The 25,947-nt window shown below is 39.0% G+C and overlaps 1 long non-coding RNA gene across 2 annotated transcripts in view; it reads right to left on the bottom strand.

The window, feature by feature from the left end:
- The window catches only part of LOC124596068, a 236,909-nt gene that overhangs the window by 121,628 nt on the left and 89,334 nt on the right, over positions 1 to 25,947 (bottom strand). The gene's annotated exons all lie outside the window — the stretch shown is intronic.

The following is a 25,947-nucleotide window of genomic DNA, read 5'->3' on the forward strand; positions in this document are numbered from 1 at the left end:
TATTCTTATTTTTAAAAATTTTGTCATCATTCTGTCCCTATGTTGCGTCCTAGATATCTAAGTAGCTTCGACTCACTTGGTCTCGAGGAAATGTGGATGGACATGTGACATTTCTGAGCAGTTTAGGAACACTGAAACGTCCCCTTAGAAAAATTATATACAAGACTGTGCTTAAACTGACACACAATATTTTTTAGCGCAACGCAATCTGACTTTCAAAAATCCCTACAAATGAATGGCCCTGACTAACATTAACCTATACGTTTCACAAATCACTTACCTCACAAAAATCTTGGTTACTCGAATTACTGCAATACAGCCAGCGCCACTACTGCCAGCTAAATAAAAGATTCAAACTACGGAAGGCACTAACTACTAATAGGCATAGTTAGCAAATGAAAGATTTTAATAGAGAACAAACAATGTATTTACCTTAATAGTGTTGAATAATCATAATAGACATAGCAGTTCATGACATCCAGTCTTACAAATTTCTAAACTCCGCCATTTCTCTCCCCACATCCACCACTGCTGGCGGCTCACCTCCAACTGCCCAACGCTATGCGCTGTTAACATCCAGCTGCCCAACACTACAATGGCAGACAACAATGCAAACTAGCCACAGACTGCACACAGTACAGCCAGTGATTTTCATACAGAGCGCTACATGGTGTTACCAATAAGAAAACCTAAACAGCCTACTTACATAGCCCCAATGCTCCCCACAAAAAATTTTACAAATTGTTTTGGGCACTGGCCAATACATGTTTGTTAAAATTGTTTTCACAATTACAATAACAAAGAAATCAAATGCACACACTTATTGATACAATGTTGGTCAAAAGCTAAAATTTTCTTACAGTCCATAAAGACAGTCCTGATCATCCATCACAGTAAAATTTCAGTGTTTTTTTTCTCAAAGTCTGAGCAGTAAAAGAAAATGCACACAGAAGTAGTGGATTTCCATGCAATCTTGAAGAAGTAGTGTTGTCCCTCCAATGGAAAGACAGTGCTGACTCTTGACATGCAGACAGGTATTGGACCACAACAGAGCAAACCCACAGCAGAATCAGTCGAAGGTTTGAAGAATATTGGTAGGTAGGTCATCACAGAGCAGACCCACTGTAGTCCTGGTAGAGAGTATGGTATTGGTGGGCCACCAGAGTTGCAGACCCACTGCAATCCTTGTAGAAATAATGGTATTGGTGGGTCATCAAAGATGCAGACCCATGTAGTCCTTGCAGTGATGGCCAGCAGCCATCAGCTGCGATTGTGCAAGTGCACAATCACCATCGAAGAGTCTTGCGGACAATATAGCAAGTCCGTAAACCACCACTTGTGCACTCACAAAGTTTTTGGAACTGTCCTTAGAACTAGCAATGCTGTTATCCAGTCCCTTGATGAATTATTAACACACGTGCAAACACTAACAGTCCCTACTTCTCACATATTGTCCATATACTACGACCAACAGAAACGTATGCAGTGAAATGAAACTTACAAGTTAATAATATGATGAACTGGTGTCAATTACAATTTTATAACATAAGAATACAATTACAAAGGTACAAAATACATCATTAAAAACATAATAATACAGATAATGTTTGTAGTAATAGGGGCTTCACAAAAGAATGGAAATAAACATATACATCAGTGTTACAGGAATTATGACCTAAGTAAATACATAAAAGGTCAGAATAATTATTGAAACATCAACTTTACACATGAGCATTAAAACAGAACAGAATTAATAATGTCTAACTTCTTTACAAAGTAAATAACATATTATTAATGCAAATTATATGTGAGGATAATAGTATTCCTCATCATAGTTCATGTAGCTGAGTATTAGAAAAATTCTACAACATAAGTCTTATCAGATAAACATATAAAGACAGAAAGAACATAAATACACAAGGGTACACAAACACATAGTGGGATAACATAAGGAAATGACAGGGTTTGTTTTACTGCAGTATTTTGCAAACAAAACTTACTTTACTTCTCGGAGATCTCCCTTCGTTCTTCATTATTTCCAAAAAGTCCTATCTATACCTGCTTTCTGTACTTTTCTCATATAACCTCTCAGTGAATTTCTTCAAATTTTCGCAACTCATTCTCTTATAGGTTATCCCCTCTTAAGCGAACTTAAATCTACTGAGCTCAGATGCATAAACTAAGGGACGAGGCAATGCAGCAGCACAAAACAATTAATACAAACAGTAATGAAAAAAAAAATGGAAATTAGCAAAGCAAGCTACAGTAAATCTAAATTACCAAGCAATGCAACATTACAACTAATATGAGCCAATGTGCAGCAACAAGAAAAATAAATCAGTAGTAAAACTAGCTTAACAGAGTAATACAAAGTGAAATTAGTAGCACTATGCCTGGCAAACAGCAGCAGCAAATGCAATAACTTATATATAAACATGAGAAAGCTCAAGCAGAAAAAATATTACAGTAGAAAATGCCATGTTTAATATCTATGCCACATCTTAACACTAGATTGATGCATCACTGTAACTTGCTCTAGCAGACAAGTTACCAAGTCACTGACAAAAATTATGTATGCAATTCCTGTGAAGTGGAAATGTCTTTTTGTGCTCCCTCATTTTTTTTGGAGTACATCCATCATAAAGTTATTTTTTACTGGATCTGTAGGCATAAAATATTTATATTAGTACATCTATAAAATTTTATTTTAACCAATGCTGCAGTGCAGCTAGGAACTAGATATTAAACAAAATAGGCAAAGCAAGGCGTGAAACGTCATTCACTAGCCATATGGCATTTCATAATGCAGTGAACAATCTTTCAACTAGCAAGACAATGTTTCTCATCATTTCATTTCAGTAAATATCATAAATTAAGAACTCTACAGTGTAATCATGTTTTCAAGTTTGAGGGTGTCGTATGCACGATGCTTTCTACAAAGGAATGTCAATAGTGAGGATAATGGCTTCATTTTTTTTTTCCTCCACCTGTGCCTCTGAAAGGCACACACTAATGGCTTTTTTCCAGGCGTCTGTCGCGCAGCTGGGTGCCCACGACAAATTATGTGAAGGTGGTCACTTAACTTTCTTACAGAAATATTTACGACAGCAGTTTCCGCTACAGTGACAGTCTCATATAAAAATATTTCACAGGTCAAGAATTTGCGTTACAAATCTGTAGAAACAAAATCCTATTGATATAACAGTGTCCAAAAAATTTTTGTTGGCATTGTAATACATTCACACATTTACATACATTTCATAACTCTTAAAGTACGATTCTTGGTTTCCAACAACCTTTTTCACAAACCAGAGTCCCTAATCACTACTCATTATTCCTTACCTTATTCGTCAACACTTCTTCAATATTTCATCATAACAGATACGTAGCATAATCAAATAACTCATATAGCATCAGCTTATTGATCATAAACATACATCAACAGCATAATACACATCGTCATCGTAATAATAACATCATAACACCTCAGTCAAATCTCAAAAATGTCGTAGCTTTCTGCAATAATATCAAAACCTAAAAAAATTCTCTGCTCATTTCAATAGTGTCATCTACCTCAAATGTACTTTAAAAATCATGATCCCATACCAAATACATCATTCAAAGCTCTCATAGTATCACAATGGTTCCAAAAAAAATATGAACAGTTCACAAAGTACAGACAAAATACAATTTCGTAAGTGTGAAGTTATCCAACGGTGTAATTACGTAAACATCTGTCACTGCTGTAGTAAAAAAGTTTGTCTCTCTCAGTTAAATGATCAGATAGCTGTGTAATTTTGTGTTAGAGAAATATGGTACCGATGTGTAAAGTTGTGTAAGCAAATACCATATTAGCTCGGGCTCCTTGTGCTTGCCAAACACATGATTCACAAAGTAAGCGTGTACCCCCCTGAGGATTTATGTAATTATACCCTCAGGTGTTAGAGATTACAGCAATGGAATGAAATGTATCACGGAAAACCTTTGTATCATTGTACTTCAAATATCTTTAAAAATAAATGTTTTAAGTACAAAATTAATCACTCAAATACGTGTACTGTGCGTCATGTTGTAAGATAATCTCTGTGGAAGTGTCGTAGTTATCGTCCTCCGAAAGCTAAGTTCTGCAGAAGTCAATGTACTTACCTCATGATAAACAAAGGTGAAATGCTTTGCATATAGATATCTTAGTTATTATGCTTATTGCTGTGATGAAGAAAGTACTGTGCTGTAATGTATTGTTGTGCTATGGAAAAGGCTGTCTCATTGTAGCTATACCACAAAAGTTAGTACTAAACCACGTATTCCTTCCCAGAAGAATTCAGTAAAACTGTGCAGATATAAAATAGATACACCGCAAAAGCAAGCATGTAAATTGTGTCACACATTAGTAACGTCGTGATATAATCGTGTAGCTGTCACATAAACTAACCACTGTGTCATCTGGTATCTCACAGAAAGTGCTTTAAATCCAGAATGTATCTTCAAGTAAACCAAAATGTTGCATTAAAATCTCATTAGCAGTACCAGTATATGTCCTAAGTATGTAAGTCTGATAGTCGTTACGTAATCGTGCAACTAACAAGCAAGAATGTACAAATACAAAACTGTATCGTCTGTTCACTATAACAATGCATTCGTAATTTCTGTTTAAAAATGTTCCCTAGGTTCTAGACTGGATATTTAACTTCAAACATTGTTGCATGTTAACAGTTTCTTAAGTCTGACAAAGCATACTAGAAATGTGAAGTGAAAAGTTTTATGGCAAAGACAAAGTTAAAAAGCAGATTATCTTTCAATAAACGGTTTTACATGTGAAATGTGGTGTAAACCTTTACTCTTCCTAGTACGCAGAGTTTCAACTTCAACGCAATTATCATGTGATATACGTCGGATTCTGTAAGGTCCATTGTAAACTAGAAAGAATTTGTGACTCAAGTGTTTCTTCTTATGTGGCAATGAATGAGCTTTAATGAGAACTTTCTGACCAATATATAATTTCTTTGCATTTGCTTTGTCGTGTAGTTTTCTCCTTTTGTCTGCTGCAGATTTTATATTTTTAGTAGCTAAATCAATTATGTCTTTGTGTCGAAGTTTACGTATATTCGGAAAAGGTACAAGCTCTCTGATTCTGTTCGGTGGTTCTTCATTCTTTAGTACAAGAGTAGGTGGTAAAGCAGTGGAGTCGTGAGGCATTTCATTCAGAACGTTTTCAAATAAGTGTAAATATCTGTCCCAATGCTGATGCTTTCTGTGACAATAAAGTCTGCAAAGCTTATTGATTTCTTTCATAATCCGTTCAGACAGGTTACAATGTGGTGAGCACAATGAAATAAAAACAGGTTTGATTTTATGATTACGAAGCATGCGTGACCAAACAGCAGATCTGAATTGCGGTCCGTTATCTGAAATGACTTTACTAACGTGTCCAACTTCACGTAAGAAATTTTTAACAAAGGCGTTGGATACAGACCGTCCAGTGGCTTTACGTAACAGAGTAAAAAAACAAATTTTGAAGTAAGTTCAACAGCGACTAGAACGTACGAAAATCCATTCGATGTTCTGACAAGGGGTCCCAAGAGATCAACAGCAGCAAATTCTTTTAATTTAGAAGGAATGATAGGAGACAACGGAGCACGATGTGAGATAGTAAATGGTTTCGCCTTTTGACAAAGTTTACAAATAGACAAGACTCTTCGAATTCTCTTTTCCATATTGTTAAAATAACAAGTCGTTCGAAGAATATGATAACATTTTCTGAACCAAAATGTGCGTAGCTGAAATGAATGTACCAAATGAGCTTATTAACAAAATCGTCTGGAATGCAAAGTACCCATAGTTTGTCATCAACAGTGCAGCGTTTGAAGAGTATGTTGTTTCTAACCAGATAATAATGCCGAATCTGAGTGTGCGGCTTTTCATGCCATTTACTTTTGATGTCTTTCCAAATCGGATCTTTATCTTGTTCATGAGCAATGTCCTTTAAAGATGTGGTGATGAAGTTTTCAAAGGCGACTTTCTGAATGTAAAGAATACTGAAATTTTTCTCGAGGTTGCCTTCTGTGTTACTTTTCTCAAGCCCAGCCGGTGCGCGTGACAGTGCGTCCGCAACAATGTTCTCCTTGCCGGGAATGTAGACTATTGTGAAGCGGAATTCTAGCAGAAACAATGCCCAACGTTTTAACCTGTCTTGATTTAATTTTGAAGACATAAGAAATTGTAATGCCCGATGATCACTGTATACTTTTACGTGCTTACCAGAAAGAAAGAAACGGAATTTGTTAAATGCCCAAACGATAGCTAAAGCTTCTAATTCAGTAACGGAATAATTTTTTTCAGATTTTGTTAGCACTCAGCTAGCAAAAGCAATGGTTTCCTGAACAGTAGTGTCATTTTCTATGGATTCTTGAAATTAGTGGGCACCAAGGCCGACTTTAGAAGAATCCGTGCTAAGGCAAAAGTCTTGTGAGGGATCTGGATGAGCTAGTATTGGCGCGTTAAGTAGCGATTATTCCAAAGAATTGAATTCCAACTGTGCTTGTTCGTCCCAGTTCCAAATAGTATTTTTTCCAGTGAGAGAACAAAGTTTTGGTGTAACTAGAATTTGCATATTCAGAAAACGATGGTAAAAGTTTACGAGACCTAGAAAACTGCGGACTTGTCTTTTTGTGGATGGAACTGGAATGGCTCTGATTGCTTCTAACTTTTGAGGATCCGGCTGAATGCCTTCAGAAGAAATAATATGTCACAAAAACCTCACCTTTGACCTACCGAATTCAGACTTTTCCGAGTTAACAGTAATTCCAGATTCTGCAAAAATACGTAACAAACTGTTGAGGATGCGATTATGTTGTTCCCATGAGGCTTCTGCTATTAGAATATCATCCACATATAAGGCTTGTGATGTTTTAAGAAATCAGGTAATATAGAATTTAGCCCACGAATGAACGCTGCCGAAGAAATGTTCAAACCAAACGGAAGTTTCCGAAATTGATAACAAACGCCGAAACAAAGAAAAGCTGTGTATTTTCTACATTCTGGATGAAGTTCGATCTGATAAAAGCTGGATCTGAGATCAATAGAACACAACACTTTTACACCATTAAAATTTTGAAGAAGTTCTTCCATCATCTGTGGCCTGTCTGTTTCAGGAATGATGATAGTATTGATTTGTCTCGAATCTAAGACAAGCCTGATCGATCCATTTTTCTTCTCAACAACATGTAATGGACTTACTGCAGACTCAATAATGCCCTCATTAAGCATACATTGTATTTATGTTCTAACACGGTCCCTATAATGCGCCAGAATTACGTATGGTCTAACACAAAATTTAGTATGCTCACGAACACGAAATTGGTATTGAAATCCCTTGATTCTTCCTGTTTTGTGAGTAAAAACTGTGGAATGTGCCTGTAAAATCTCAAAAAGGTCTTGCCTATCAGTGCCATTACAATTCTCAATTGTTTGAATTTTATTCTGAATTAACTCATTAGTATCAAATATGTCGTCGATATCATCCCTGTCAGTACTTGCAGAGTGATTGTTAGTGTCTAGTTCCGCAGAAAATTCCGAACTGTTGTCTAACAGAAGGTAAAGCCGATTAATTTCCTCGTCATGGTTTGAGAGCCAATCTTCAAATTTAAAAGCTATTGACTTACCTTCTTTCTCTAAACTTATTTCAGCATCGTGAAAGTTTAAGATTGCTTTGTATTCATTCAAAAAGTCTACTCCCAATATAATTTCCGTCGACAATAATGGAACAATAAGAAAGTTCATAGAGAAGCTGTGGCTTTGACAAAAGAATTATAAGTTCGTTTGTTGGCGTACATCTACACTTTTTCCAACGATTGCACCTTGTAATTTAATCTTACGTAACGGAAGTGTGGGGCAATCGTTCGATTTATTGCATTTGCTAAAGGCTGTTTCACTAATTACTGAAATGGGACTGCCAGAGTCAAGTACTGCAGTAAATTTTACGTCATTTACTGTAATGTGGATCACAGGATATGCAATGTTGTTATGTTTTACGTCGTGTTCCTGGAGTAAGATGTCCCTAATGTCTTCCATTTTTACGTAATTACTAACTACGGCAGCTGCGTCGTCAGTTTCATACGTACGTTTTGTGGCTGCCAGCGGTATGAGTCATTGCCTATTGTATCTTTGTTGGCGCGCGCGTCGTTATTGGGGATTGGAGACCTAACTTCTACAAATTCACCTTGTCCAGAGGGCCCTGCTCTGTTTGAATCCCGCCAGTTCTGATGCAATTCAGGTCTGTCGTTACGATCATATCGTCTGTCGTCATGTCGATAGATTCCATAGTTTCTTTCTTGTCGGTCACGTGGTGGAGAATTTCTCCCTGAATCGTAACTGCGCGCTGGACCATTGCGTCTAAAGTTATTCTGTCTCCCCTGATAATATTTATTTTGGTTCCCATATTGTCTGTTTCTCTGATTGTCTCTGTAATAGTCATTACCACGGAGAGGTGATCTTTCCCTGTAATTATTACTACTCTGCCAACGGTTTTCATATGGGTGGTGTCTGTTTTGGTCACGATTTGTGTTGTAAGAATAGACTTGTCATGTCCAGTTATTATTTCTTTCATCGCGGAATTGCGACGGATGTGACCTGTAATTGTTGTGTTCCTGTTTTCGCGTTCCGCGATTGTCAGTGTCAATTTCTAATTCTTGTAAGAGTCCCTCAAAAGCTTCAATGTCGTCTTTGCAACGTCCTGCCAAAATAATATTTCTTAAATGTTCAGGCAATTTCATTAAGCAAATGCGGATGAGTTCTGAAGGGCTGTATGGGTTTGGAAGATATTGATTCTTGTGCAACATGTCTTCAAAATATTTCACAAGACTGGAAAATTTAGATTGTTCGAAATGTTTCATCATTATGATGCCATGTTTTACTCCGTCTTGTGTGGCTTGAGACCAGTATGCTGAGAGGAAGGCATGGTAAAACTCTCCTTCACTGTGGCAATCGTGAAGGACCGATTTTACAGCTGTTTCATTCCCTAAGTACCCACACATAAATTCTAATCTGTGTTCTAATGACCAGTTGGGAGGAAAACAATGAGAGAATTGATGGAGCCATGCTTGTGGATGAATGTCGTTGCCAGAATTCTTAAATGTTTTGAATTTACGTGTAGTAATGAACAGCTTATAGTCAAAATCATCACGTCGGCGAATCGCATGCCGGTCATTGTTACGTCGTTTCGGCGGTTCCATCTCAACATTCGGTGTACCTTGCCAATTTCTTTCATAATTTCCGAAGTGCCCTGTGTTATTATTTTGTGGCTGTTCCGTATTTCTATGTCCCTATTCCCGTATTGGAGCGCGAATGTCCTCTGAAATACGTAATTCTTGTATTACCTGTGTCAGCCGATGTTGTACTTCCCGGATTTCTCTTTGGTGTTGTGTATTAATTTGATTCTGATTTTGTTTGAATTTCCTAATTTGTTCGCACTCTTCTGTGTCATTAAAGACTACCGGTTTTGTGTCATTCAGATTATCATTTATCTTCGCAGATAAATTATTTAGCTGATCCGAGAGTTCAACTACTTTCTCTGATAATGAACTAATTTCCTCCATGTGTTTTTCTGAACCAATTTTCAGAGTATCTACTGTGTCCTTTAAGTTTTCTTGAGTTTTTGCAAGTTGCGTAACCGAATCGGTAGATGAAACTGAGTCAATTTTAGCTTGCAAGGTCTCATGATTTTCATGAACAATAGTTTGCAGTTCTTTTATGGCTGCTTCGTAATTCTGTAAAGCATTTTCATGCCGCGAAAAAATAGGTTGAAAATGGTCACAAATCTGTGTTTTTACGTCATTACAGACTTTTTGGCATTTCGATTCAATGTTATGTAACTCAGTAGTTAAATCTTCACGTGTTTGTTCAAGTGTGGTGTCTAACTTTTGAAGCTTTTGCTGTGTTTGTCTCTGATTTTGTTCCATTGTGTCTAACTTTTCAAGATTTGGTTCCATTGTGTCTAACTTTTGAAGATTTTGTTCCATTATGTCTAACTTTTGAAGCTTTTGTTCCATTTGTTGCATTAATTGTAATAACAATGCACTGGTGTCTGAAACATGTTCCTCAGTGCTGTTCGGCAATGCGTTTGAACCGGCAATATTCGCAGTTTGAAAAGCAGAAAATGTGTCTTGACTTATTTGAGAGAACGGTGAGGACGCAAAACCTGAATCTACAGTATTTGCAAGATTGTGTCCTGTCATTTCGGATTCCTGAGGCAAGCTGTTGCTGACCGATCAATCGATAATGCTTCCATGTTCAATAATTGTTTCACTGTCTACACCATTGTTTGCAGCCCGCTCCATTTCCCTATGCACAATTACCAAATTACTACTTTGAACATTAGTTAATTCATTACTGGGTGGCGCTAACACACTGCTTTCGTCTTCACTGTCATTTCTCAGTTTACTTTGGAGCCTAGTATTACGTTTTTCACACGCCATAATTGTCACAATATTTCACACGATAACACAGAAAAGCACAATTTGAAGAGCAAAAATAAGAGAACACATTAACGTAGCACTGAAAATAATATCTCGTTAATTGCAAGCGCAGCTGCGAAATACTTGCTGTAAATCTACATGCATGTCACAACTGTTTTACAGTACAACAATGAAAAACTACAACTACAAAGGAAATTCTCTCTATAATCACGCGCTAGCAATAAACAAAAGCTACTCTAATTACACAAACTACAAGAAAAAATCAGAAGATTGCAGTGAGGTATCCTCGGCTAAGGTTCGACATATGAAACGTCCCCTTAGAAAAATTAAATACGAGACTGTGCTTAAACTGACACACAATATTTTTAGCGCAACGCAATCTGACTTTCAAAAATCCCTACAAAAGAATGGCCCTGACTAACATTAACATATACGTTTCACAAATCACTTACCTCACAAAAATCTTGGTTACTCGAACTACTGCAATACAGCGAGCGCCACTACTGCCAGCTAAATAAAAGATTCACACTACGGAAGGCACTAACTACTAATAGGCATAGTTAGCAAATGAAAGATTTTAATAGAGAACAAACAATGTATTTACCTCAATAGTGTTCAAAACTCATAATGTATATAGCAGTTCATGACATCCAGTCTTACAAATTTCTAAACTCCGCCATCTCTCTCCCCACATCCACCACTGCTGTTGACATCCAGCTGCCAAACACTGCAATGGCAGACAACAATGCAAACTAGCCACAGACTGCACACAGCACAGCTAGTGATTTTCATACAGAGCGCTACGTGGCGTTACCAATAAGAAAACCTAAACAGCCTACTTACAACATCTCAGGGAATTAAAACGGGGTTTCGTAATCGTAAGCAATAATTTGAATAGTTTTGCAGATTCCAAGTTTTTATAAATACAACGATCGTTTATTATTACCGTTGAACTCTTGAAAAATCAGTATACCTCTTAACAATGGTTTGCTGTAACTCTCATAGGAGAACCACTCAATTCCCATATCAGTGGTAAGTTTCTGGTCGAAGATTTCTGTCTTATTTGAAAAAGATGCAGTTAGTTATCATAATGAGTTGTTTATGGCGCGGTACACTATACATTGCTATTAGATATAATATAAATACCGGTAGGTACCTGCCGTAGGAAAGCTACCTCTTTTTATTAGTAGTGTTTTATGGAGGTCTGTTGTTTTATATCCATTCCTAAAGCGGATAGCACCGTACGAATTTTGTTGGTCAATTACGTATGTGGGTCCTGTTTTTCTCCAGGCATATAAAATGTTCAGTTAATTTATAGAAATGCAGCCGGGTGATGTCGCTTATAACCGGCGATATTTTGCCGCTTACGTGATTTAAACAGTTACATATTTATGTATCTATTATGATGAAGGTAATGAAAGTGGAAGAATGAAGAGAAATTAAAGTCTGGCTCTGTTGGTCCACTGCAGAGGTGAGATATACGGAGAACTGCTACAGCTGAAAATATGCACCTCTTACGCACGTGAAAGCAGTGCGATATAAGCTGGTATACTAGTTGACAATAGCGATCTACAGAGGGGGCGCTTCGGACGTACGTGGGAGTATCTTGTTCAGTCTGCGAGCAGATGCACCCAGGCGCTTACCGGAGCTAAGAGGAGCCTGGGGTGGTTCGACTTCGCACATGTTACACACACAGTCCTGGAAAAGATTGTAGGATGATCCGATTAGCGAATGACTTATTTTTGTGTTGTAGTTTGGTTCTAAGGGTACTTAACGAAAATCCCCAGTACTTTGAAAGTGAGCCAAGTTTCAGAGATATTAACTGTATTTATGTGAATGGTTTGTGTAGAACGTCATTAAAAATTCTGTGACTCGACTTTGTGAAGAGGCCGTGGGAGACTCGGACTATGCGAGCTTTGACCTGAAAATAAAAATGGCTCTGAGCAGTATGGGACTTAACATCTGTGGTCATCAGTCCCCCAGAACTTAGAACTACTTAAACCTAACTAACCTAAGGACGTCACAAACATCCGTGCCCGAGGCAGGATTCGAAACTGCGACCGTAGCAGTCGCGCGGTTCCGGACTGAGCGCCTAGAACCGCTAGACCACCGCGGCCAGCTGACCTGAAAATAGATCGTGTGCAACAAATGGAGCTGCCCTGAGGCGGCACCAAACAATCTCTGCAGTACAAAACGGTGGAAAAAGAAAAAAAAAATTCTAAAAGGATCATATTTTCCACTGCAGCTTCAATCTTGTGAGAACTGCCAAAGAGGAGGTTTCTTGATTTCCAGTCTCAAATGCGCAGTATTTCCTTTCACACAAAGCATTTTTTATCCTGTGATAGTTTTGTCTAGACGTTTGAAACAGTTTTCATGCGTAGAGGCGACAATAACAATTGTATTCAAGTGCTGAATGACTTTATAAAACTTTTGTGGTACAGTGTCGTAGCTATCTTGTCTACAAAGTCCTGTCAGGGCAAGTACAACTGCTTGTTTAGGGGCATGTAGACACAGCCAATTTATCTCTCATTCGATTTTCTGTACATAAATATCTGTCGCGTTTTTAATTACTTTTCATTTTAGTTGTAGGTTTGTCTTGAGGAATTTGAAAAGGAAGTCTGGAGCATCCTGCTCAGACATCGTGACTGATCCGCCCCCTGGTTACATTCTTTGCACCGCATCTTCGAGTGATACACTTCCTCCAAGCACAACCAACATCGAGGAGAAACCGCTGCACCAAAAGACAATTCGCCTTCTTCCGAAAGAAGGTCCACAAAAGCAGTCCAATCGTGACAGGAAAAGTAGGCGTACTATTATTTTGACAGATAATCCTATCAAATACTCATTGGAGATGGAAAGAATCAAAATGAAGAAAATTCCATTTAAAAAACCTATTTTAGGCAGGGAGAGCATAAGTGCTGCAACTCCAAAAAGAAGAAAGAAAAAGGATTTTGAAATCAAGGTATATGAAGATGTACTTAATGAGCTATGCCGATTCTGGGAAAAGTCGTGTGTTCTGTGAGGCGCAGACACTGAAGAGAGCCGGCCGGAATGGCTGTGCGGTTCTAGGCGCTACAGTCTGGAACCGGGCGACCGCTACGGTCGCAGGTTCAAATCCTGCCTCGGGCATGGATGTGTGTGATGTCCTTTGGTTAGTTAGGTTTAATTAGTTCTAAATTCTAGGTGACTGATGACCTCAGAAGTTAAGTCGCATAGTGCTCAGAGCCATTTGACACTGAAGAGAAAAGTGAGCAGAAAGCTTCGGTACCTCGAGAGTGCCCGCCTACACGAACTCCAAATGAGAACACCGTGGATGCACTTTCAGAAGATAATTCAGAGCAGTTTTACATAGTTGGCATTGTGGTGGTAATTATAATACCTGACTTTATTTTGCACAAATAACAGAAACTGATAACATGAGTTATGTATTTCCGCTTTAGTGAAAGAAATGAAATTTCAAAAATGGCCAGACATTCTAGGAAAATTAACGTCAATAGTTCAAGAGAGCGATCTGCTTATGATCTTGATCGATATGACGCTGTGATGGACAACTTCCTTGTTTTGTTTTTTAATTTTATTTATTGTAACTTTCGTTTATACATTATTACTTATTTTCCTTAAATTAATTTCATATTTGATGCTTAACACGTATATCACTTTTTTCTGTGTTTTGAGTTGACATACAAGTTTTGTAGCTAAAACCTTATGTTTAGTCCACAGAATGTATTAATAGTATGTTGTTGTTATGGTCTTCAGTCCAAAGACTGGCAAAGGCTGGTTTGATGCAGCTCTCCATGCTACTCTGTCCCGTGCAAGCTTTTTCATCTCCAAGTAACTACTGCACCTTACATCCTTCTGAATCTGCTTACTGTATTCATATCTTGGTCTCCCTCTGCGAGTTTTATCCCCCCCCCACCCCACCCCCCACCCCCCGCTCCCCAGACGCTTCCCTCCAGTACTAAATTGGTGATCCCTTGATGCCTCAAAATGTGTCCTATCAAAAAATCCCTTTTCTAGTCAGGTTGTACCACAAATTTCTTTTCTCCCCAATTCTGTTCAGTACCACCTCATTGGTTATGTGATCTAACCATCTAATCTTCACCATTTCTCTGTGGCACCACATTTCAAATGCTTCTATTTTCTCTAAACTGTTTATCGTCCATGTTTCACTTCCATACATGGCTAACTCCATACAAATACTCTCAAAAAGGACTTCCTGACACTTAAATCTATACTCGATGTTAACCAATTTCTCTTCTCCAGAAACGCTTTTCTTGCCATTGTCAGCCTGTATTTTATATCCTCCCAACTTCGACTGGCATCAGTTATTTTGCTTCTCAAATAGCAAAACTCATCTGCTACTTTAAGTGTATCATTTCCTAATCTAATTCCTCAGCATCACCTGGTTCAATTAGAATACATTCCATTATCCTCGTTTCCCTTTTGTTATTGACAGTATATTTTGTGCACGTTATGCGTTCGTAATATTCATAACTGTAAGGCACCTTGTCAGGGACGCCCCGACGTTTTGATCGAATGACAATGTAGCTTTCTAAACGAAGAGGAATGTCACGACCTCGTATTACTAGTATCTTTTGTATAAAAAAAAACAAAAAAAACTCTCCGTCTACAGGCCACAAGTGGCCCATCGTGACCATCCGACCGCCGTGACATCCTCAGAGGAGGATGCGGATAGGAGGCGCGTGGGGTCAGCACATGACTCTCCCGGTCGTTATGATAGTATTCTTGACTGAAGCCGCTACTATCCGGTCGAGTAGCTCCTCAATTGGCATCACGAGGCTGAGTGCAACCCGAAAAATGGCAACAGTGCATGGCGGCCTGGATGGTCACCCATCCAATTGCCGACCACGCCCGACAGCGCTTAATTTCGACGATCTCACGGGAGCCGGTATATCCACTGCGGCAAGGCCGTTGGCACAGTATCTTTTGTATAGAAACAGTATTTGTAATGAAAGATACAACTGGACTAAGTATTTTTTTTTTCTCATCGAATTCCATGAAGGGTGCAGCATTACAAAGCAACCGCCACTAACGTGAGTAGGATGGTGACTCGTTACTTGAGAACTTTGCTTCCTGAGCGGGAACAGAGCTATCCGTTGGCGAAAGCGACCATTTAGAAGCGTGGAAGAAACTGACCAACTGACTAAAGCGAAGCGATCTGATGTTACCGGTACGTCGAGAAATGGCCAGCAAGTATGCCACCAAAAGCTGGACAGATGCCACCATCGTTAATGATTTAATACGATGCATAGAACAGAAGTCAATATTCTTTGAGTCTCGCTGTTTTCAAGAGTTGCCTATAGACGACGCTGGTGATGAACAGAAGTTTAGAGTTGTGGCTCATTACTACAAGTAGCTGTGCATATGTAAAGGTATGCAGCACAGAGTTATTAAAGATGTACAAATCTCATTTTCGGTCCTAAATTAACTATGTCAACGAAGCAAACTTTGTCTTAAGGGAAAAGATAGTAGTTAGAACCTTAAGTCTGTAACGGTAAACGTTTCTTAATTTTTGATTAGCATGCAAGTGGCGGAAGTGCTTAGTATTTTGTGTTCAGTTGTGTTAAAATAAGGTAAATATTTATGGTGATAAGAAAAAGTATACTTGGCCGGACACTCAGTTACATAGGTGTTTTATATGTTACTGAAATAAAGTTACGCTTTGTGTTCTGACAACACCTTGCCTGTGAGTGTTATATTTAGTACTTATCAAGAATTTTTGACTTCATTAGCTGCTTTGTTACATTCGAAGGAATAAAGATACAAAGGAAAGAAAATGTGCTTTTACAGCTGCAAAATATTAAGCGGATGGGAGAAATGGTTTTAAAGGAAAACTACTAATAAAATGATATTTTTCATAATAATGAGAAGATCAGAGATAGTCTTTCCAAATAACTTTCATCATAAACTGACAAAGAAAACTACGACGCTGCTTAACAAAATATAGCACTTCGTACCCAATCTGGCGCAACATAAAAATGTTTGCCCATTACGAATCTATTTAATGGTTTACAGCAAAGAAAGCTGATCTCGGAAGAACGTGTAATTAAATTTCTTGAGTACAAAACTTTTGTCAAGAAATTTGTTCGCTGATTTTATTTATGTGTGAAATTAAATATTTCACAGCAACATACGAAATACTGTAGTACTAACACAGTTAAAAGAACTTGTACTTCAACATAGTAACCGTCTCTGAGGCTATATTATGAGTTATTGAAATCTGAGATTAAAAGTATGTGAGATTACGTACACATCTTTTAAAAAAGAAGTATCGCACGACAGAATCCGTATCGTAAGCGCTAGATTACGGTCAAATCTGATATGTATATAAGAAAAATGTATAATAACTTCCTTTAATATGCTACGAAGCATACTGAACGTTAAAATATGATTCATATCTGTGTCCTTTGACTTATAAGGCAAAACGCAGAGGGAACCATTGGACCGTTGAAAATTGTTTTCAATCGCTTACAGTTCTAGTCGTCGACGAAATGTAAAAACACCCACCATCCTTCGCTTCCTTTTCTGTTTATTTAGCAACGTATCATTGTTACCGTTTGAAATTTCTCAGGGAAGTGAACCGATACAGGGTTCTTTCCAGCTCCAAAGACGGCCGGTTAAGCTTGCTTAGTGGATGCCTGTGTCTTGTTATCTTTTGTCCCGCCATAATGAGTACTTCACTTGCATACACTGCCTTTCTGTTTGTTTCGTATTTTACTCATGGCGTGCAACATTTTCCAAGTGCTCCTTAGGCGTTTGTCTGCCGCGTACTCTTCTGGATACCGGAAAGCCTCGTCGCTGTTTTTTGTTAAGCACCTTGTTGGAGCCAAGGTCATCATGGATCTTGAATATATTATACGGGGGAGCTGGGCAAATGTAGAGGCTGGGGCATCTCCGTAAACAATAACTTCCCTGTGGCACGGACTCACATTTTCATCTGGTGTTTTACTGGTCTACTTCACCCACCTGTTCGTCGCTAATATTGGTTTTCACTCTTTCCAGGCATTCCTTTCTTTGAACATTGATCGCTGCTTCATTCTACTGTATAATTCAAACAGTTTCGCTCCTCCTGACACAAAAAAGTAGTGCAACAATGGAAATGGGTATAAAGACAGGGTTCCTACGAAAACAGTAGTACAATGTCTGTAGCGTACTGTATCGAATTTATTGTGAAAGTAGCAGATACATGTAAAACATAAACAATAATGATGTAATTACATATCTTATTTCATAACACGCGTGACAAAACAAGGCGTTGGCTTTTCCTCAGTGGAAACTGCTATAAAAGCGCTCACTGTCCTGTTGTGTTATTGCGTTATCCAACCTCTGTTCCTCCTAATTACCTCAAAAATTTTCTTCCACATTGATTTTGTTAGTTAGGGTTGTGCAGTGAAATTGTCGCCCACTCTACTCGAATCACACTTTTTCAGTTCACATACGGCCTAAAATTGCCTTCTATTGCGATAAATATGGCTTCCAAGTATTCCACAACAGTCTTCCACAGAGTTCATATCTGGGATACGTGCAGGCAAACGCAGAAGTTTAATATCTCTATCTTCAAATAACTTTTGGTTGTAGCAGAAACATATACAGATGCATGATCTTGTTAAAACATTAGACTTTCGTTCCCGAGTTCCTTATACATATAACAAACTCTCCGTCTAGTATCTCAGTGTACATGTCAGAGTTCGTAGTAACAATACATGATTTACCTTTAGCGCAGAAGGCTGCCCAAATCATAATACTTCCACCAGTAAATTTTCTGCTCATTCTTACCTGCTGCGCTGTCCTCAGATCATGCGAAATACTGAAATACATCTGGCCCTTCGAAATCAAGCTCTATTCTCATCACTGAAGATCACTTTGTCCCATTCTGAAGACCATCAAACAAGATTTTAGGCAAATTTCAATCTATCTTATTTATGTTCGGGTGTTAAAGCAGGTTTCTGCGGTCGTTTTTTGAATGCAAGATGTTTGTCATTTGACAAAATTTGTCGTACACATCTGGCAATTACTGACAACTGTTAATCAGCAAAAGGAACCGTTGCGATGCCCAAGTAATTTTCTGCTTGGCCTACGTTTTATGTTTTATTCATTTCGTGCGTCCAGCCTAACGAAATTGTCGATCACTGTACTTGGAAGATTCAACTTCTTGTCGATTTGACGATTAGTGAGTCCCAATTTCTTGTGAGCACCATTTTTTGCTTTTTATCTCATGATAGCCTTTTTCATCATGACACTGCCACAGTGTTGCTTTATGTACACCACTCCTACTGTTACCGATTTCAATTACAGCCCTACAAGAATTACACTGTTGTACCATGTGCTACAGTGGCATTTAAATAACAGAAAACAGAGGTGCTTTTGAATTTCGTTGGAAAGAAGCAATTGGACATAAAACATAATACTCCCTAAGTCATTGTTGGCGCTTTCAAAGAGTTCATCGAAATGTGGTCTCAATCAGATCATTTCTACCGTGAAAACATTTGAACTACATAACGCTTTTATGTTTATGTAATCACTTAACGTGAGTAAATTTAACGAAATAAGCCACAACCTGTCATAGTTGCTATCATTTATCCTTCGGGTCAATAGTGTCATAACGGTTCGAGCTTTCAGTAGTTCATTTCAGTGTCAGGACACACATTAAATTCCGCCAGGCTTTGATAGTTTATATATAGTTTTCCAGCTATATACTTTTATTAATCGTCCATTGCATCTTTGATAAAGAGTGAGTATAATTACGGCCTTTCTGGAACGTAGTAACTCACTAAAATACGGCATAATGAATGTAGAGATATGTTGATCATGTTAACGTTTACTTGCGCTGTGAAGCTTGTGTAACAAGTTGTGTTCTTTTCACACCGAATCATTTTAAATCGTACAAGCTATGCATCAGCATTTGAATATCTATCATTAGTTTGCATTTACAACTTGTTTCACTGTAGTGAAACTATTCACAATAAAATTTAAAATTAGTCACACAGTCACAGTTATAGTAAATAGTCAACATTCAAACAATTGTGTCAAAGTACATAAGAGGTGCAGAAAGTCGAAACTAAGGACGGTTAATACAAAGAGTTATTGTTAAACCATTTCGAACCCATATGTAAGATGGTCATGTTATTTTGGCTTCTGTGTGTCATCGACATCCACGTCAGAGAGAGAGAGAGAGAGCAAGTTGCTTGACTGTTAAACAATCTTTGGTCTTGTAGTGGCACAGTATTTGCCTCTGCGCAGTCTGATTTGTCGAAGTGTGGTAGATGATGGACGTATTTGGTAGCGCTGTGTGGATTTGTGATTGTATCTGTTAGATGAAGAAAGGAAGCAAAAATGAGTATGACGAGTACATTGAAAAATGAAAGAAATATAAATTTTGAATAATGTCATTATTTTTGAAGAGAAGGAGTTTGCGGAGTTAGGAATGATTATTGTCAGCTAGTTAACTTGTTCAGAGGTGAGAAAAAGACCACCCCACATACCTGAGTCAAGGATTTGCATGTTAATTTATTAAGCTGTTTCATTTTCATAGAAATTCTCTGTTAACTTTGTACTCTTTTTTTCAAGTCATTGTTCACTTTAACCTTGTTATTGTTCAAACCATTGTTATGTGTGAAGATCGCTCGAACTTTTATTCTGTCTTTTGAATATATATTTCATTCTAAGATCGTTGTCTTGCAATATCATCCCATAGGAGTAGTTACTCTCCCCACTCCAGTGTTTATCGTTACGCATTCCCACATGTAACAGATCGAATATGAATTTAGAAACAAAAATTTAGCTTAGCCGCTTCCTGCCTGCTGTTTGCTGTTGCGCTTTCGAGAAATCTGCAAATATGTCGTCAAGACGCGAGGTAACTGGAAATTTTAATTATGGCCACATAAATGTTATACTTCTGTTGCGCATTAAATTCAAAGTCAACCTGCATTCAATCAGCTAAGTTCACATTAGGTTCTTTAATGTTGAGCTAAATTTAAGACAGAAACAAAATACAGAGAGCAGCTTAAACTGTACAAATTGTAAATTATAGAGATTAAAACAGATGTAATATTAGGTGTAAGCTAACACTACTCATATTTAATTATAGGAAGTTAAGTGTACTGGAAACATCGTTGAAAATTATTGTGAATAACCCATTCCACTTCAGCCAGGACAAAATAATGGTACCTTGTGCACCTTCACTGTGAATGAAGAGTCATATTTTCAAAGGACGTTCAGCACTTCTCTCCTTTCAGCATAATATATAATACGTTTTCAGTGGTTATTACCAACAGATGACTGACAGATATTGATTTGATTAGACTTGAGTATGCTATTTGTATCTAATTTCATAATGTCAGTTTTTCGCGAATTACCATCATAATTCCACTCGCTCTCAATTGCAGGTGAAATCGAACACTGGACGTATATTAATATAAAACTGCGCCATAACTATCAGAAAACGTTTGTAATGGAAGTATATGTCGCACCTAAAGAAGAGCTTGAGGAAGTCGAAATCGGTATGTTGCTATTTACTTTAATAAACAAGTATTAAAATTAATGAATGGTTATGGTTAATATTGTCCAATTTAAGTTAGTAGTTACATTTTCCTGGCCTGCAGTTACGGATAAAGTGTACACTTTGCCTTAATGTCCAATGGAATATGTACGACTTGGTTTTATTTGTTTAATTTTCTTATGCCAGTTTACATTACCGATATATTTACATGTGGCAATATTTCTCGTACCGTGACCCGGTCGCTATGTTAGTCTCACCTTCCTTAATAACGCTCTGTGTGATCTGGATCTGAGATCGACGAGAACTACGGAAGGAAGCTCATTGGTACAGAATCATGGTAGTTTTGTATTGTAGATTGTGATTATACGACAGCTTTTGCTTCCTCTGTACAGGAGGAACATGCAAGGAGAAACTTGAACAAACGCTTCAACTTCAGTGAGTTGAAGCAAAGTACCTATTCGACAGATTCATTTTTACATCAGCACTCATTCCCTGTGTCGATTAGCGTTTACTCGTAAGTATGTCCCCAAAGTGAAACATTGATCAGTGCCCAAAACAGAACGTACACTTTCAGTCCTTTTCAATGTATCCTCTCTTAAAGAATGCTTGTTTGTCAGTTCTCGTAACTATCATGCTGTGACGTGTGTGTGGACTGATCCACATTGCACACAGCAGATACGAGACCAAATAAATTGATGCATGAATGATTTGTCTTTTGTCTATATTAAGTCTGTGTGTACAGGATGTCTCTTCTAAGAGTCATTAGATACTTTTTCTCTGGTGTTCCGGAAGTTATTTGCAATTTCATTTTTTCAGTGTGTAGCTGGAGTCAGGCGAAACAAATAATGCTCATCACATCTCTCATGCGACTCCGCGTGTCAACGGAAATCGCCTCTTTGTTCCTGTTGCAAAAAATATGATTTTTTGAAGCGGTATGTTACGTGCCCATCCGATTAAGAGGTCCCAGATTAGTACAGTGCGATAATTTTTTTATCGACATATATTAACAGTGACAGTAAAACACGAGGAATAACTAGTGCTTCAGCAGTGACATCAATGCCCTGACCCGCAATGACTGCTACCGTGATGCAGTAGCAGCGCTGCTTAGTCACTGCTAGAGTACTGGTTATTATTCGTGTTTTACTGCCCCTAAAACGTCGATAAAATGAATATGACACTAATCTGGAACCGCTCTATTGATGAACATCTAAAATTAGGGTTTGAAAACAGTGAGAAGCAAACCGGCGATTCCCGACAACACTGGGAGTTTTATGAGAGATAAAACTTTGAACATAGCTGCTAAGGTTCAGTGACCGTGTCAGAATTATATTGTAACAAATAAGCCCTCGGTCACAAATATTAAGTCAAAAATTGTCCTGGTTTCGACGCTACTACGAGCGTCGTCTTCAGAATTAGACTAACTGTACTAAAACATATTAGGTATACAGTACATTAATAAAATTAAAGTTTGTACTGACTCGAAAAGATGCAGTACTTACAAGTCACATATTAAAAAAGATCCAAGCCGGAAAGGCGACGTCATGAACAGTTGTGAGATGGCGAGCCGCTAAGACTTGTTGCAACCCTTGTTCACAGTACGAGCAGCCCTTAGCGGCTCGCCATCTCACAACTGTTCATGACGTCGCCTTTCCGGCTTGGATCTTTTTTAATATGTGACTTGTAAGTACTGCATCTTTTCGAGTCAGTACAAACTTTAATTTTATTAATGTACTGTATACCTAATATGTTTTAGTACAGTTAGTCTAATTCTGAAGACGACGCTCATAGTAGCGTCGAAACCAGGTCAATTTTGACTTAACATTTGTGACCGAGGGCTTATTTGGTCCAATATAATTTTATGAGAGACGTGATGAGCAGTATTAGTTTGGAACGGCTCCAGCTACATCTTGCAAAAAAATAATTGCAAGCATCTGCCGAAACATCAGAAAAATATGGCTGACGACTGTTAGGAGAGAGACGCTGTATATTAAAAGAGCGTACTGTCTAGTATCATGCGATAAAAGGACATTGTAATGCGCTATAGGAGAGTCTCATTTCTTGCTACAAAGACTGGTTCACCACTCCTTTTATTACTATTATTCATTGTATAATTATTTTCGATTCACTGCTACTACTGTGCACCAATCGACATGTGTGATTCTGCAACACCGCAAATTGTCCACACGAGTGGTGTCACATGTGGACCTCTGCTACTAAGCGATAGTGTGCAACCTGCAACGCGTTTCTATGACTGGCGTGAGAACGGAGAAGCTCTGATACATGTGTTCAGTGTTTGCCGAGCCGTCCCTCGCCCCCAATTGTGTACATAATTCTGGAAATTGCGTATCTGTAACGCGAGATTATAAATACAGAGAGAAAATTTATGACGGTACGCTGCTGCGGCTGTCGATGGTGGCCGCGCGCTGCGATAACATTTATTAATTTGCTGAAAGCCGGCGGCTGGTGGGAGGTGCACAGTGCGCGGGCGCGTTGTTTGTGGCGGCGCAAACAGCCGGGTCGAGCTGCGACCGGGCCACGGCTGCTGCGACGGGTCACCATCTGCTGGCACCGCCTCACCGGTCCAGCGGATTCGCGTTGGACGGTACCGGTACTCCGTCGAGTATCAGAAAAGTGATCAGTGGTTACCGTCCAGCAAACATACCGCATGGACGAGCCGTGAATGACTGCTGTACTGTATTGATAGACCTATAAGGGGCAGTCACTGCCGGCCGCTGTGGCCGAGCGGTTCTAGGCGCTACAGTCTGGAACCGCGAGACCGCTACGGTCGCAGGTTCGAATCCTGCCTCGGGCATGGATGTGTGTAGTGTCCTTAGGTTGGTTAGGTTTAAGTAGTTCTAAGTTCTAGGGGACTGATGACCTCATAAGTTAAGTCCCATAGTGCTCAGAGCCATTTTTGACAGTCACTTGCTTCCACAAACACCAGCGATACGTGAAGCTCTGTACGCGCTTGCCGCCTCAGTATCAGTAGTCAGACGTCGCTCCTGCGGGTTAATTGTCAGCTAACCCCGCGGGGGTCGCTAACGGTACCGACTGGATCCTCACTTCTGCTCCCAGAAATCGTTGACAGTCGCGAACTGGGACCATTTGCAGCTGACAAATACGGCCGTCGAGTATAGATTTAAGTTTCAGGAAGTCGTTTCTGAAAGTATTTGTATGGAGTGTAGCCATGTATGGAAGTGAAACATGGCTGATGAACAGTTTAAACAAGAAGAGAATAGAAGCTTTCGAAATGTGGTGCTACAGAAGAACGCTGAAGATTAGATGGGTAGATCACATAACTAATGAGCAGGTGTTCAATAGGATTGGGGAGAAGAGAAGTTTGTGGCACAACTTGACTAGAAGAAGGGATCGGTTGGTAGGACATGTTCTGAGGCATCAAGGGATCACCAATTTAGCATTGGAGGGCAGCGTGGAGGGTAAAAATCGTAGAGGGAGACGAAGAGATGAATACACTAAGCAGATTCAGAAGGATGTAGGTTGCAGTAGGTACTGGGAGATGAAGAAGCTTGCGCAGGATAGAGTAGCATGGAGAGCTGCATCAAACCAGTCTCAGGACTGAAGACCACAACAACAACAGCTTGCCCAAAGGGAGCAGATGTTAGACGCCATCTGCTGGGATAGCATCGGTTGGAAGAACTGCATTCTTGGACGAGTCTGGTGTTGTACACGGAACAAACAGGCCTCGGAAGGCGCAACAGTACTGATCATCCCCAGCTGATGGGTGTCACTGAATGTGGATATGGTGGGGCATGTTATTAGCACACCGCTCTCCCGACCGTTCTCAGCATACGTGACTGGAGCCGTTACTTCCCAGTCAAGTAGTTCCTCAATTGGCCTCACAAGAGCTGAGTGCACCCCGCTTGCCAAAAGCCCTCGGAAGACATGGACTGTGTAATTTCCCCCCCCCCCCCCCCCCCCCGGTCCCAAATTCCCAGAAAAGTGAATAAGCGAACGAAGTTCCATTTATCGCTATTATTAGGACAATGTCCGCAGCTCGTGGTCTTGCGGTAGCGTTCTCCCTTCCAGCGCACGGGGTCCCGGCTTCGATTCCCGGCGGGTTCAGGGAATTTCTCTTCCTCGTGATGACTGGGTGTTGTGTGTTCATCATCATCAATTCATCATCATTGACTCGCAAGTCGCCGAAGTGGCGTCAACTAAAAAGGACGTGCGATACGGCGGCCAAACTTCCCCGCATTTGGCCTCCCGGCCAACAATGCCATACGATCATTTCATTTCATTTCGTTAGGACAATAACAAGTAATAAAATCAGGAATCTAAAACTTGACAATTTAGCAATCTACGAAAGAAAGATTAAATTTCAGTAAAATTTAAATCAAAATCGTAATAAATCGCAAAATTAGCATAAATTAACATTCGCAAAGTAGAACCAACGATCACAAAGAATACTCCGTGTGAGTACTCTTTGGGAATCGTGAGTAATGACTAAGTATAATTCAATGCATTGTCACTACGTTACGAGAGTTAGCCGAAGCAGGTCATATATTTGAATGCTCGTACATGTAAGCGCGCTTAGATTGTTTTTGAGATTGAATAATTGCGATCTATTTTGACGCAGTAATACGATCTTCTGACTTCAGATATCACGGCATTAGAATTCGAACGGAGGACTTTTACCTACTAGAATAAAGTGAACTTTTAACTACATAATTGAACTAAACATTACTTAGTGATTTAGGCAACGAACACTGATAGACAATTTTCATTCATAATATTCAGTGGTTTATGGAACTTCAGTGATAGGTCCGAAGCATATAATTTAAATCCCCCCAACACCTGGGAAAGTTTTCTTCTCAAAGCTCGGTTAGGAAGTGACTGATATTGTGCAATAAAACACCCTCTCGTGCCAAGTCGTGCATTTGTGATTTAAAATTCTATCAAATTACAGACATGAAACTCCCGAGTAATAATTACGCG

The sequence above is a fragment of the Schistocerca americana genome, chromosome 2 (genome assembly GCF_021461395.2).
Source record: "Schistocerca americana isolate TAMUIC-IGC-003095 chromosome 2, iqSchAmer2.1, whole genome shotgun sequence".
NCBI lineage: Eukaryota > Metazoa > Arthropoda > Insecta > Orthoptera > Acrididae > Schistocerca > Schistocerca americana.